This window comes from Copadichromis virginalis, linkage group LG2 (assembly GCF_057382275.1).
Source record: "Copadichromis virginalis isolate Kocher_CV1m ecotype Utaka linkage group LG2, C_Virginalis_male_GT1.1, whole genome shotgun sequence".
Classification (NCBI taxonomy): Eukaryota; Metazoa; Chordata; class Actinopteri; order Cichliformes; family Cichlidae; genus Copadichromis; species Copadichromis virginalis.
Window position 1 is genome coordinate 26,972,680 of NC_140619.1, and position 14,884 is coordinate 26,987,563.

The window sequence follows — 14,884 nt, forward strand, 5'->3', positions numbered from 1 at the left end:
TTCTCTTAAATTGACATTTTTCTTCAGATGCGTCAGATGGAAAATCATTAGTGGCTCCTGTGTGCATAGACATTTCTATGCACACATAGCATTTGTACTATACACCTCATCTACTGAAACTTAGCATGCGTGATTAAAAGGGAGTGTAGAAAAGCAATTTACAGTCGAGCTTTGATATAACTTTTGATGATGGCTCAAAGTTGTTTTTAGGTACATCCTCTCTACCTACCTGGACGACTAGTACGAGACGCTTTGTCTTTTGTGCTTTAATTAGGTTTTAGTGGCGCAACTGTGACAGGAACATCGCTTCCTTTTCAAAGACGTGGACTGTGTCGCTCATCTGTACTGTACGCACACGCTTTATTCCAACGGTAATGAGCTGGGCACAGTCGCTCTGTGCGTCTCATGCAGGTTTTGTGTTTTTTCCCCCCCTCTTATTCAGAGGCTACGTTTTATTTATTTGCTCAAGGGCTTGTCAAATTTATAAAGCAGTGCTATTATCTTGTAACTGCTGTCAGTTGTGAATAGAAACATCAAACAAATAGGGTATTACCATGTCTTTTTCTCTGCCTCTTACACTTGCTTTCAGACACACAAACACACTGTTTTTCTCTTCTGATGCTTCGCTGAGTGAAGGAAATTACTTCTCTGACTCTGCTCATCCTTGTTATTCAAGTAACATCTTGGCCTGCACCTCATTTGACTTTGTTGCAGGAGTAGTTGAAGCCTGGTATTTTAAAACATTGATGGGAATTCATGCACTTTCACACACTGACTGAGCTTTTTGCTTTGGAAATAAGCCTGCTGGTATTTTAAGAGACGGGTTCTGGCCGTAATAAGGAAAATTATTAGAAGAGTGTAATACGTGTATAAAGTTCTAAATAACTAATTAAACTAATATTTAAAAAAAAAATTTAAAGGGGAAAAAAAGAAAAATTAAAAGAGGAATGCCATGAGTTGCTATCTTGCTAGCAACACGTGTTCCTAACTGCACAGAAACCAACTTACAAATACAATAATGTACCGTAATTGTCGGGCTATAAGCCGCTACTTTTTGCACAAGCTTTGAACCCTGCGGCTTTTCTATGGATTGTCCATGATTTTTGTCATATCGTAAGACGATTTGTTTTGTTTGTTCCGCTGTTGTACGGCACTACGTTGCCTGGCGGAAGGATCAGGGTTCAAGAGTGGTATGTTGGTCACATGTCCGTCCGCCAGGCAACGTAGTGCGTACGAAGTAGCGCGAAAAACAAACTTCAAAGTAGCGCTACGCGTTCAGTGGGAGGCGTGGATGACGTGCGGCGATAAACTTGTGAAAAGCAAGTTATGCCCAACTCCACCAGTGGATTCTGACAGCGTGGAAAAGTGTGAAAACATCCACGATCACCAACGGATTTCGAACGGCTGGACTGCTGCATGATGGAGAGGAGGACACTGCCACGGCCCTTCTGAGGGTGTTCGACTCTGACACTGACAATGAGGATTTCTTTGGTTTTGAAAGTGACAATGAAAGAGAGAAGCGGAGAGTGGATGACGAAGCCATCCTGAGCCTGTTCGTTTCCGACACTGGAGAAGAGGACTTTAGTGCGCAGGAAGAAGAAAAAGATGGTGGTGAACGATGGTGGTGTCATTGCACCTGAGCCTAAAAGGTAGGCGGAATCTATTTTTCTGGTGTGCTGTAAGTTATTGTTATGTACCACATTTGTTACTCATTTATGAAGCACAGTACATGTTTCGTACTTGTAATTACAGATACTTGTACATACTTGCACCTAAAAAGTTATGCAAATATGTACCCATAACTTGTTTTTCAAAATATTAATAAAAGTGATGTGTCTCCAAACAGCCATCTCTTTCCTGACAATTCCCTTTGTGCATATTCTCTTACATATGATAAGTCAACATTGAAACACCTGTGGCTTTTAGTCAGGTGCGGCTAATGTATGTACAAAATGGGATTTTTCCCTGATTTTAGCTTGTGCGGCTAATATTCAGGTGCACTTTGTAGTCTGGAAAATACGGTACTCCTTTGAATCTAGTTATTATTGTGACGCGTTCAATTGTTGCCATTCTGTTACATTATATAAATCCCACAGTATAACATAACAGTCAGACACACACTTTATTTGTCATTGGTCAACTCCGAGACTGTTCAGATTCAGTGGCCATTAGTGACGGGCTGTTCATGCATCTCCATGTTGCAAAACGAACCGTTAGTACAATGAGCATCATGCAAACATCCAGTCTGACATAAATGGTAGTAGGGCTGCCACAAACGATTATTTTGATAGTCGACTAGTCACCGATTATTTTTGCGATTAGTCGACTAATCAGATCATCATCCATTAGACGTAAAACTACAGCTTATTGCACCATCAGCATCTGCTCTTATATAACTATCATTAGCTTACAGCTTTAAGTGTTTAAGGTCTGTGCTAACTAAAAATAAAGACAAGATGATAGTTTATTAAATTTTAATGAAATTTGCAGATTGTTTCGGTGAAGTTTAATAAACTCCTTGCTATCTAAAATATAACAGGACACTGGAGTATATTCTGGAGCATCTCACACTTCTGATAATCAGCTGTCTGCTTGACGTTTATTCAGCTGTGTAAAAACTATAACTTTAATCTCAGACAAACTGATTTACTCAGGAACAAATAAAATACTAAAAAAAAAAAGCCAAACAATAACATTTTAAGTTATCTAAGTGACTCATATATATTTAACCTGAGTAGCGAAAGACGGCGGTGGGTTTGAAAACGATTTGCGGGGAGTCCGGTGTTCTCACGGCGCTAGTGAGCCTAGCCCCCGGCTCGCTAATGAGCTAGTGGGTAACAGATGTCTCCGAAAACGTCGGAGCGCTTTTGAAAATATGTGGTGTCCTGATAAACTGAGCAGATATTTGAGGTTTACACAGCTACATTCTCGCCTGAAAATATGTTAAACGTTTATTTTGTGACCCAGAAAGAATAATAAGAGTAACATTAAAACTAACTAGCTGCCGCCATTGTTGGAAACTGCGCTGGGCCGCGCTATGAATTCTGGGACACAGCTGCTTCTTCTTCTTCTTCTTCGGGGTTTAACGGTAGCTGACATCCTTGTACATGCAATGCTGCCATCTTCTGTTTCAGTCCGTTATTACACTCTTAAATCCTGCCACTTGTTCCTGCGTCTTTTGTGATCGTACAAAGTTTCAAACGACGCGTCGACTATTAAATCAGTCGTCGACGATTTTGATAGTCGACGTAATCGTGACTAGTCGACAAATCGTGGCAGCCCTAAATGGTAGTAACCAGACCGAAAAGCAGCGCATATTTTGTTGCTTTTTTTTTTCTTGAGATGTCATACACTTTGGATTCTAGCCAATCATTTTAACTTTCCAAGGATAGTAGGCGGGCCCAGGTACGTACGTTCTTTTAGAGCAGAGCTACAGATTAAAAATGCCCAAGGCGAAGTGGTCTAACGTCTGGCTGTACTTCACAGCAAAAGATGCAAACTCAGCAGCCTGCAACAAGTGCTTTAAGGTGATACTGTGATACTGTGCAAAGGAGGTAACACCTCGAATCTGATGGAACACCTGGCGACGCATAGCGTTTTTTTAAAAGCTGAGAAATGCACCGTATTTGATAGCTTGCTGCAAGACCGAGCAAATCTACTGCGGGTGTGGTGCCTGTTATCGGACCCGGAGTTAGCAACATCCCCCAAGAAACCGAAGAGTAGAGTCCTGGCCCCTAGCCCTGCCAGTGTAGTAGAAATGATGACGGATGATGATGGCAGCAGCAGCCGTTCTTCTCTGCGTGAGTAGCTTAATGTTGTTCGTGTGTAATTATTAAATTAATGAACTAGCAAACTCCATTGTAGTTACATGCGGCTGTCTTCTTGTTTGATAGAGTGATACCATATATGCCCTATAGCTACAGAAAAGGCTAACATTGTTATCATTTTCCAAAAAAACAGCTAAACATGAGAGGTTTTAGGACAAAGTTTATGTTTTCCTTTGTTTAAGCACCTGTTTCGACCAAAGGAGGTATGTTGTATCTACAGAAAAGGCTAACTTGGTTATCATTTTGCAGAAAAAAAGAGACTTCTAAAAATAAAAACATGAGAGGTTTTTGGACAAAGTTTGTGTTCTCCATTCTTTAAGCACCGGTTCAGGTACCGTTTAAGCACCGGCAGCGTTTCAAAAGTACCGGTTTGGCACCAGTATCGGATAAAACCTAAACGATACCCCTCCCTACTTGACGGTGATAATAATAATGGATTGGATTTATATAGCGCTTTTCAAGGCACCCAAAGCGCTTTACAATTCCACTATTCATTCACTCTCACATTCATACACTGGTGGAGGCAAGCTACAGTCGTCGCCACAGCTGCCCTGGGGCAGACTGACAGAAGCGAGGCTGCCATATCGCGCCATCAGCCCCTCTGGCCAACACCAGTAGGCGGTAGGGTAAAGTGTCTTGCCCAGGGACACAAAAACCAGGACAGAGAGCCCAGGGATCGAACCAGCGACCTTCCAGTTACAGATGCGCTTCCCAACCCCCTGAGCCACGGTCGCACTGATCATCAGTGATGGCATCTATCTGATAATAAAACATTTCTGTACTGATGGACGTGACCTCCCTCTTTCACAGAGCGTGAGGGACACTGATTGGTTTAGTCAAAGAGAGTATACAGTTGCGATAATATAACCTGTTAGTCTTGTTTTGAACCCTAGAGGATAGAATTTCCAAATTTACCATCTTGATTGCAGTAAAAACTGATGTGATAAAGAAGAGCGGGTTTATATGCTCATTGGCTAATGTCTTGTAATTTTAGATTTTAAAACCAGTGGACAAAAATGGATGGATGGATATGACCAAGATTAAGAAAGCACACTTAATTTTTTATTCAATGTCACCCAAAATAGTCCATAAAATCAGCAGGAAAGTCTTTACAGAGGTCCAGACAGAAAGATGTTTTTTTCACTTCTATGGAACTGGAAGCCTTCAGATAAAATGCAGGTTCATTTCAATTTAATTTTATTTATATATTGCCAAATCACAACAACAGTCACCTCAAGACACATTATATTATAAGGTAAAGATCCTGCAGCAATACAGAAAAAACATCAACCATACACTATATCAGTCATCCAATGTTAAAGGTATAAGATATGTTTAAGATCATACTTAGACATTGCTCTTTACCATCATGCCAAATAAGTGAATAAAAGCACCTGGTTGATAGAACTGTACATCAGGACTCTAAGACCTAGCAGATCAACTTAAGCACTGCATGGATTGACTACAAGAAAGACAACGAATTAATGCTCCACACTTATTGGAGTGCTTGGCACTATACAAGATTAATAGTATGCTAATCACATTTATTAGGAACTCAGTGTAACTGTGGAAGATAATCCTGGAGGCTAACTCCAAGGCAATCACAGAAGTTACCATTTAGTGCAGAATATACTGAGATAATGGTCCCCACTGTCCCCACTGCTACACTGCATAGGCCTCATCATCCTAAGACAACTCATTACTAAGAGTGGATATGGATATAGATTCTGGATTGGAGTGACCATCAACCACCTCCTGAAGATGGATGACATCAAGCTGTACACCAAGAGTGAATGAGACATCTCACCAGGATCTACAGCGAGGACATCAAGATGACATTTGGATTGGATAAGTGTGGCTGAATAACTATTTACATGATCCGGACTGAAGACAGAATTGCCACAAGGTAGAAGTTCAGATATACAGGAGTGAGTGTCAGAGCCAAAATCTAGAATGAAACATGGACCATCCGTGAACATATCGGGATGATGCCCCCCAAGATGAACTGCTCCAAGGATGAGTCTGGCAGCCAAAGACGGATAGTGATCAGGAAGGGGAACTATCATGGACAACTAAGCCCCCACATTGAGATGTACCATCAACAGCTAGAGAAAGTGGCTGACATTAAGAAATCTTACTAGATCGGTGGCTAGAAAAGGCTGACTTAGAAGACAGTAAAGAGGCTCTGATCACAGAAGCAGAAGAATAGACCCCAACCACCAGATCCACAGAGACAAGTGTCTACCACAGCCAACAGGACCCAAGTTGCAGACTGTGCCCCAGAGACTATCCAGCACATAGTAGCAGGATGTAAGATGCAAGCTGGGGCAGCATACACTGAGAGGCACAACCAAGTGGCTGAAATAGTTTACAGAAACATCTGTGCCCCATATGGACTAGAAGTCCCCAAGTCCCAATGGGAGACACCACCAAGTTTGTTGAAATCAACAGGGCTAAGGTCTCAAGGGACTTCAATTTCCCGACAGACAAACAGCCGCTAGCTAACCAACCAGATATAGTGGTGGTTGAAAAGGAGCAGAAGACCACAGTTGCAATAGATGTAGGAGTCACAGCAGACAGCAACATCAGGAAGAATGAGCATGAGAAAATAGGGAAGTGCCAGAGGCTGAAGAAACAACTGGAACTAATGTGGAAGGTACAGTCCAAAGTGGTCCCAGTGGTAACAGGAGTATTAGAAGCTCTAATGCTGAAACTGGAAGAGTGGCTCCAGCAGATTCTAGGCACAACATCCAAGATCTATTTCCAGAAGAGTGCAGTCCTAGAAACAGGTAAGAATTGCGACCCTATGAAAAATAGCTGCTGCATTGCTGCTGCTAATGGGGGTCTTAATAGACATAAACATAAAGATACTATGCAAAACCCTCAAACTCCCAAGCCTCTGGTAGAGGACTTAAGCTTCAGTGAAAAGGGAGATTTTAAATATATGTATATATATCTACATATTCTTTTTCACACATATCCTGCTTTTCCTTCTTTCTCACTATGTCCGAGCATGCTTTCCCTTTCTCCTTCTCCTTTGTCTTCAGCCAATAGTAGGGTAGTTTCCACCAGCCCCCTGCTGGTCAACAGCACTGGTGGCGGTCTTTAACTTCAGCCTCTAGTGATCTCATATGGATATCTCATTTTTGATGATCTGCATGTTTGACTTGGCACACACACACACACACACACACACACACACACACACACACACACATAAAACTTTAATTTGTCACCCGCCTGTTTAAATATTGTGAAATACTCTCTCTGTAAAAGGGCTTTAACTTTTAGCAAGAAAATCCAATAAGCAAAATCTGCCAAAATGTCAAACTGTTCCTTTAAGGCTAAGATAATCTTAATGTGATTGTAATTCCGTGTGCTACAATCATTTAAGCTTCAAGAAGCCTTTGGGAAGCATGGCCCAGATCAGTGTCTGATATCACTGCATATGACTCATGTACGAGTGAAGAAATTTCATGGTGACCTTTTGATGGGATCATCTGTTTATTTATGAATACGTGAGACTGTTATAATTCCTCACAGTTTAGTAAAAATCCATAATGTGATTTAGGAAATGTTGCAGTTGAGCAACAACATGCAGCTGAAATTTCAGCATCAGCCATTCTGTGGTTTCTAGGGGGCAGGACCACAGCTGACTCATATTCCCTTTTGTTAGTGTGGGAACTAATCATAGCATCACAGAAAAAGCTATTATGATGTTTGGATTACAGATTAGACTGCAGAAGCCAGTGCTGAAGACCAGTGACCAGCACAACTCAGAAGACTAGACACAAAGGCAATTTGTTGTTTGCGAGAAATAAGACAGCTTGTGGCAGCTGATGAATAATGATCATTTCATTTCATAAATGTACACTGAAGTGTGCACTACATCTAGGCCAACATATTTGAAAAAGTATGATTTTGCATTCAACTGTATGCCAAATCTATTTCTGTATAAAAGCCTGCAGCCTGTAGCTATAATGAACAAGTGCAATGTCCAGATGTGATGTCACACTGAGCTCCTTGTCAGTTCTAATGGAGCTTTAAATAAAGCTCTGAAGGCCCTCGGCCCCTCCTTCTTCTTTTTTTCTGATCTTTGTGATCACAACACAGCAAATCCCTTCAGTGCTTTTTCTCTGTCCTCCACATGTTCAGTGAAAGTACAAACCTACATACATGAACAATCAAAGCTGGCATAAATCAGTTCAACACACTCAATAGCTCACGCACACTGCACTGGACTTGCTTTCCCCTCCAGTTCATCAACACACAGATTCAGCTCGATGCTAAGAAACACGCTGCAGGGGTATGGGCCCATGCTGTCTTGCAGCTGTCCTGTAGCACCTGTGTTGTGAAGATCCTGTTCGATCTCATCTCTGTTTACTTGTTTAGAATCATACAAGTGAATTTAAACAGGGATTCACCTGTTGATACATGTTCTAAGTCTTTGTTATACAGGCTATATGGCTGCATAGCAGCCAGACAGCCAACATATGGAAACAGCTATTATAGATCTACACCATGGTTACAAGTCATAGTAATAGCAGCACTGCAAAAATGTCCTAAGTAGCATGCTCTAACTTGTTTATTTGCAAAAATCAACATGTAAAAATGACTTGTTTGCTTTGTAATTGAAGAATATGCCAGTGTTTCTCATATCAGCAGCTGTAGGCGCACATGTGCATGATTTACACTTATATGTTAATAAATATGACTGCAGATGAAGTACAGATGTCCCTCAGAATCAAAGTGCAAAGGCTTTGTTAGACACCCAGAGAGTCCTAATATTAGGGTGAAGTTCCTTGTTGTAGAAGAACTGCCAAGCTCTCCTTGGAGCTTTAGTGATTAATAACGTAACGCAGCCGCAAGATATTTTGTGCTCTGGACAAGGAGTTCAACACCATCTGAATCCTCCCCAAGTCCCTTTTTTAAATCTTTGGATGGAAATGAGAAATGTAGAAAATTATGACCTAGGGTATCAGCATGGCAGGTTAAAGAAAAAGAAAAGCATCTGAGACTTTATGTTAGGGGGGGGTAGAGTTTTTGATTATGACCACAGAGTCGGGAGAGTTCTGTGATATGCAACTGTCTGTCAAATTGAGACACCTGAAGCAAGTGTTCCATTTTTTCTTCTTAGCCACCGATCACATGAGAATCCAGCCAACATAAGTTAAAATGTTTTCTTTAGCTGCTTGTATGCAGCAGCAGTTGAGAGAAGGCTTTTGCTGGAGTAGGTGCCTTTTTATATTAGAAGCCTCTTCCTGAGGGCTTGAGCGTCTCTTTTCCATCCTCGTCTGACCTTTCACTTTGAAGTGTTTTGCTGTCAGGATGGTAGTCGAGTGTATGTGTCTTGTATATTGCGCCATTCATTCTCTATTAACTGTGGACCCTGATGCACAACACTCCCATGAGAACAGCTGTCTCTGCACATCCATGTACTGGCGCGTCTATTACACAGCGATTACACTGTGTTCAAAGTCGTATCACGAGTCTTGCCCATTCAGGTTTGATCAAACAGGAACAGGATCTCCTCTTGCTGTCTGTATGGTTTCTGTGAGTCACACCTGCATTATTCACCGTCTGGAGGAAAGGCGTTTTGCATAAATGGGAGACACGTCTACCAAAAACAAAGCAAATGTAAATCCTTTATGTAACGGTTGATGTTAAAGAACTACTTGTGAGCCACGGTTAGTGTAAATTATTCAAGCGCAGAATACAAATGATGTTTCTGTGCTAATATTCATTTCATATCTCTTTCCCGAGGTGCCCCAGAGGCCCCATATATGATCTCCATGTTACCTCTCCACGTCTTTATTGTCACTGCATTCATTAAAATGCACTTCAAAAAGCTTAATGAAAGCAAATGAGAATGTGGTAATGCTAAAACATCGCATAACAGCGAAGAACAGAGCTTAGAGTGTAGCTGCACTTGGGATAAAAGTGCTTATGCCAAAAATCAGTGGATAAAAGTGCTCTGCGCGCAGCAAGGACTTTGAGTTACTCTTTTGTGTGTGTTTAAATATCAGGGCACATGTTTTGGAAGCTGATCAATGTCAACTGAACTTCAAGTGCAGGTCTCTTCAGGTGCAATTGAAGACAGCTGAAGAGCTAAAGTGGAGGAAAGGGAGAAGTAGAACAACTGAGTTGGAATCTGATTTATTCATTGTGTCCTTGAAGGGAGAGGGAGATAGGGCGAAAGACTGCAGTAAGCTGCAAAGTGAGAGAGCTATTGAACCAGAAAGTTCTTTTATTCTACAATAATCAAAGTATCCTCCCCATGACACGTCCTCCCTCTGCCTTTTCAGTTTTCCCTCTGTCTTTCTCTTATTCTCTCTCACACACACACAGACACACATACACATAGTGACAGAGCCTATGTTATATCAGATTAAGTCTCACAGCCACAGGCCCAAAGAGGCAGTGATCACGAGAAGCCAGCCTCTAGTCGCACAGTTCAGCACATTCGAGAAAGTGTGCTAGCCCACAGTGGGGGATGATGAGTTGTCCTCTGTGGGAGGAAATGTCCTCTCCTGGTCCTTTGATTAGATTAACACTTCCTTTCCCCGTGTCACTTTCTGAATGAAAGGACTCGTCCTAATTGCTTGTTGCCCCTTTGTTTTTTTTCTTCTGGTCTCGCAGCACAAGTGCTGCCACTATGTCGCCTCCTCCCCACCCACCTTTGATAGGTGAATAAACTAATTCCAGCGAACAGTCTCATGAGCATTGTTTACTGCAGTGCAGTGCCATCTTTGCACACCACTCCCCCACGTTGTCTTATTCCTATTTGGAAGCAGTTCAGGCATAACAAAGAATAAAAGACAAAAACGGGAAGTGAAAAAAAATGACAAAAGGCGAGGCAGTGAAGCAAAAGAAGAACGGAAAAAAAAAAGCAATATCCTTTCATGCTTTGTCAGAAATGGGTTGTTTGGATCGTGGAGTGGCATTTCATGCAGCCCAAGTCTGTTCCACAGGACTGGTGCAGTGAATAAATCCTGAATCATAGAGTCTGCATCCAGAAATCAAAAAAAAAAAAAAGCTGGTGTTTTGCCATGTTGGATTTGTTATTTGAGCTGTGGCAGGCTGCATCTCTGGAAGGAGGAATTTCATTTTTACCACACAATACAGACCCAGAGACTAGTAAAATAACACAGACTGGGCAATCTACTGCGCTTTGTGCCTGGTTTACTCTGCAGTGTATGTGAGAATTTACACTGTGGGAATAAGAAGCTGAGAGTTAACGTGATTAACACCCCCCACTCTCCTTTCCCTTGGCTGGATTTGTTTTAGTAAATCCACATGAACGCGTCCTCCCTGAAAAATAGTTTTAAAAAGTTGAAAACGCGCGATGAAATTATGACTGATGCGACACGTGTGCGTGCGCAGTATTGTGTGCGGGCAGTTTGCGGCCGTAATAATACATTATTGATTGTGTCGCAAAGCATCTGATGGAGAGAGAAGGCGAAAAAAAGATCACATGCCAGATGAAGCTGTCAATGGAGCCCTCAATCAGTAGATGCAATGCAGACACAGAGAGAGAACCAGATGGTGCTAACTATTGATCCGAAACATGCACACATACTTCCACAGATCAATGTTGAACTGGTATAGGGAAAAACTCTGCTCTCTGTGTTGCTGTCTGCAAGGAGAGGGAGCGGGCTGCCCGGGATGCTCATACTCCAGCAGTATCATGCTCGAGTTAAAGTATGCAGTGTGTTTAACCTCTGCTGAGATGTTTTCCTATAATCCCTTCAGGCCACTGAATCAGCCCCAGTGTTTTGTTCAACGCAGACAGGTTTAAACAATGTTGTGAAAGCACACGCACAAGGACACAGGAACCCTTTCTGTACATTTTTATTTACAAAATGTATTAAAATTCTCTATACAGCGCCTCACTAATGAGGTTCAGCAAATTATGCATGCATCTTTTGCTCTTTTGTACCCACTACTACGCCTGGCGATATTATGTTTTCTTTTTGCAGAAGGTGAGACGTACAAAAAAAAAGAAAAGAGAAAAAATAGAAAACAAAAACGGTGAAAGTGATTCTACTAAAAGAATTACTAGGGCTGGCTTTCTAGCATTAAACCTAAGGTGGCTTTGTGAGTAGCAGAGCTCGTCAAGCATCATTGATTTCACATGCAATTTCTTATAAAATAAAACAAAAAAACAACAAACGAGGAAAAAAGGGGAAATCAATATTCAATCGTGTCATATAAATAGTTCTCGTTTATCTAAATGTACACATCTTTCTCTGTTTGCTCTTTCTTTTTTTCACATTGTCAGTTTTTTAAATATTTATATATATTTATGTATATAAAACTATCTGCCCATAGTTTCAGGTGATTTGATAAGTGTCTCCCTAAATCCTATGGAATCACAGTCTTTTTGAAAGAAAAGAAATTCTTACAGCAATATGTAAATGTGCTAAGCTCCAGGACTCTCCCTGGTTTAACCTTGTAGAAATCTATTTTCCATTTTATTCATAATTTTTTTTTTTGTAATTTTCATTTACTAAGTGAAGTCACTAAACACTGTAATGCTCATTAAAGGAAATCAAATCAAAAAGCGAACCACAGCTCATTGTAAAATGTGCAGTTGTTAACGAAAATGGTAAGGTAATCCAAAATACTACAGTTTAAAAGCCATTACTGTTATCCTTTAATTGGACTGCAGTTAATCTACAATTGAATTACCCTTTTTTGTTTGGTATTACTTTGATGTACAGAAGACTTGAATGACTCGGGAAAAAACACTGTTCGGAGCGACAAACCTTAGTGAGTCAGTGCCCCTTTGATATTTTACAAACTGTAAATCACAAACAGATTTCTCTTTCCCCAGGCATAAATACTTTGCTTTACACACTCGTCATACAAAACACACTCTTGGCAGTATCGGAAGTGTGAATTATGACCTGGTCCCGTAGCGCGTGAAAGCTGAACCAGGTCATCTTCTCATCTCCGTGGGTCCTGTCAAACTTTCAGAAGACAGTGGCAGCAGCACCAGAGTTAAGAGTACAAACGACACACGTCATTGTTTTGGACTGAAATAGCATTTCACTCTAATAAGATAAATCTTTTAAAACTAGTACATGGTCACTAGAAGTGACTTAGAGCAGTATAAAAGCTATGTCATTGTAACCAGTGTGTAACAGTGCACTGTGTGGATCTAATAAAATAATCTGAACACACAGAACCAGTGAAAATCTGGCAGCAGAAGAATGAAGAGTAATCTGATCGCATTAAATACAAGAAACCAATTATACACTTGTCATGTGAGATTTGTCGGCTTTCTGGCACTTCAAAATGTGCTTAGGGTTGCAAATGATGGCTTTTGTTCTCTCATTCATGTCACGTCATATATATCTATATATATAAATATATATAGATATATATATATTACTGCACCAGTCCTCTGTTTTGTATGCGTTTCAAGCAAAAAGCAATATTATCAATGAGTTGCATTGATTGGACTTGGAGTTCCATAAGGCACTGATAGGAGGGAACCACGCAGGCTCGTCCCATGACCAGTCCAGTCGTGTCGTCATTGCAGATTATCGTGCCGTGTCCGCCCAGGAGGATCTGGCAATCCTCGTGATCCTGTGCCTTTCTTAGATATAGTCACAGTTGTAAGGGAAAATGGAAATGTTTCCTAAACCTGTGACAGCACAAAAAAACAAAAGCAAACAATGGAAAAAGTTAACTTTTGTTCTGGACAACTCATGTTGAACACATGACTTTTTATTACAAAATAAAATGTGGGGATTTCCTTATTGGCTGAAATGCAGTATCTTTTATTATATAAAGCTTTGTTTGAAAGGCTCTACAATTCACTCGTCAACATCAAATATCTTTAACCAAATTAACAACATGAGGGGAAAAATACATCTTTCTGCCTCCATCCTAACCTATTTCATCATGACTGTGCTGACACGGTTTGTGGGAAGGAAAGGCAAACAACTCCCTCGACTGTGATCAGACTTTGACTGTCTGACGCACATGACATCACCTCTTTCCAACCAAGTCCTGCCCACTTCAAACCAGTCAGAAGAACACAGAAACACACTACAGAAGCCTCTTGTGTAAACAGTCGAAACGAAAGAAAAGAAATGAGCGCCGGTGGATTGATTGATTGATTGATTGAATCTTTATTTTGAACATGTTGAAAAAGTATAAAAAAAAAAAATAGAATTAAAAGAGACAAATGAACAAAGCAAACAAAAGGAAAACGAGCAACCACAACTCCAAATAACGTCCATGTTCAAAAAGGAGCAGGAAGAAGCATAAGCTTATTTAATCCCACCCCTTTTCCACTATCTAGTATCAATAGACTACAGAAATACCTCCTTGTAATTACATTATATGTTATGTGTAATTTTTTTTTTTTTTTTTTTTTTTTTTAATATATACACATATATGTTTCTATCTATCCATACCTACGTATATACACACATACGCACATATACACATTTTCAATAACTCCATTAACACCTGAAGGATACACAACCTACAATTTTATATATATATACATACATACACACATACATACACACACATACACATATATATACATATACATATATATATATATATATATATATATATATATATACATATACATATACATACATATACATATACACATATATATATATATATATATACATACATACATACATACATACACATACACATACATATATACCCATACCAACAAACCCGTGCATGCGCACACACATGAAAATATTAGACAAGAACACCCTATCAAATCTCTACCTTTTCCCTGTACCCTGTAAAAACCATATCCTTAAACCGCTTTTTAAACTGCGCCATGCTTGGACATTGCTTCATATCTTTACTTAGTCTGTTCCACAGCTTCACTCCACACACAGAGATGCAAAAACTTTTTAATGTTGTACGGATACGAGGATGTTTTAAATTTAATTCCCCCCTCAAATTGTATCCCCGTTCCCTTTTAGAAAACATTTTTAGAATATTGTCAGGAAGCAGGTTATTTATTGCTTTATATATAATTTGTGCTGTGAGAAAATGAACCAGATCTG

At 40.2% G+C, this 14,884-nt stretch overlaps 1 protein-coding gene across 2 annotated transcripts in view; it reads right to left on the reverse strand.

Annotated features, from left to right (window-relative positions):
• Window positions 1-11,662: 11,662 nt before the first annotated feature.
• Window positions 11,663-14,884, reverse strand: part of LOC146717451 (glutamate receptor 3-like) — a 101,730-nt gene continuing 98,508 nt past the window's right edge. For both annotated transcript variants that reach the window (XM_085476389.1, XM_085476381.1), the window contains exon 16: window positions 11,663-13,479. The gene's annotated coding sequence lies outside the window, so the exon portion shown is untranslated. The remainder of the gene's footprint in view (window positions 13,480-14,884) is intronic.